We start from the raw sequence: 1,480 nt of genomic DNA on the forward strand, positions 1-1,480 counted from the left end.
TGGGTGTGAACACACAGCGTGATATATAGATAATATATTAAAGAGATACGCTAAATTTTTGAGTAACCTCTGAATTGTTTTTTATTTCAGTTGCACCATTTTACATTCCTGTCATCAATGTACAAGGCTCTATTTTCTCAGCATCTTTACACAATTATTATTTTTCATTTAGAAAATTATAGCCATCTTACTATGTGTGAAATGGCATCCCATTGTGGTTATTATTTTAATTTCCCTAATAACTAATGTTGTTGAGCATCTGTGCATGTGCTATTGGGCAACTGTGTATTGTCTTTAGAGAGTTGTGTATTCAAGACCTGTGCCCATTTTTTTTTAACTGGACTGTTTGTGTTTTTAATATTGAGCTATACATGTTCCTTATATACTCTTGATATTAAACCATTATCATATATGTGATTTGCAAATATTTTCTCCAACTCATTAGCTTGTCTTTAAATTGATTGAAATTGTCCTTTAATGCACAGAAGATAATAATTTTATTAAAATCTGATTTACATTTTTCTTTTGTTTCCTGTGTTTTTGAAGTTATATTTGAGTAATCATTGCCAAATCTAAGCTCATGCAAACTTACCTCTATGTTTTCTTCTTCTAAAACTTTTAAATGTTTCCTCTTAAATTTAGGTCTTTGAACTACACTCAATTATTTTTCTATATCCTGTGAAATACCTCTAACTTCATTTTTTGCATGTGGATATCCAGTTATCCCAGTGTGATTTTCTGAAAAGACTGTTCTTTCCCATTGAATGGTTTTGTATGACTATAAATCAATTAAAAATAGATGCTAGAATTTATAATATGGTTCCTGTGTTGGTTAACTTTATGTGTCAACTTGACTGGGCTTCAAGGTGCCCAGATACTTGTTCAAATCTCATTTTGCAGGTATATGTGAGGGTGTTTCTGGATGATAAAAACATTAGAATGAGGGGACTAAATAAAGCAAATTGCCCTCCCTAATGTACATGAACCTCATATAATCAATTTAAAACCTGAATATAATTAAAACGTTAAATAACAAGGAGTTTTGCCTGCCTGACTGCTGAGCAGGGACATCTGTCTTCCCTTGCCCTAATGCTGGAGCTTATGCCATGAGCTTTTCTGGTTCTCACATCTTCAAACTTGGACTGGAACTACACCACAATCTCTCCAGGTCTACAGCTTGACAGCAGCAGTTCTTAGGACTTCTCAACCAATATAATCACATGACCGAATTCTTTATAATATATTTCTTTATATATATATATATATATATATATAAAATATTGCTCTCTCTCTCTCTCACACACACACACACAAACACACACAAAGTCGTCACTTAATACCATCAATAGATTCTTAGAAACTGCATCTTTAAGTGAAACAATGCATAACAAAATCAAATTTAGCATAATCTAATTGATATAAGCAGGACAAAGCTCTTTTAGCATATTTCTGGTCACAAAAATATCAAACTTTTGGGCCG

Source organism: Hipposideros armiger, unplaced genomic scaffold (genome assembly GCF_001890085.2).
Source record: "Hipposideros armiger isolate ML-2016 unplaced genomic scaffold, ASM189008v1 scaffold_121, whole genome shotgun sequence".
In the NCBI taxonomy this organism is placed as follows: domain Eukaryota; kingdom Metazoa; phylum Chordata; class Mammalia; order Chiroptera; family Hipposideridae; genus Hipposideros; species Hipposideros armiger.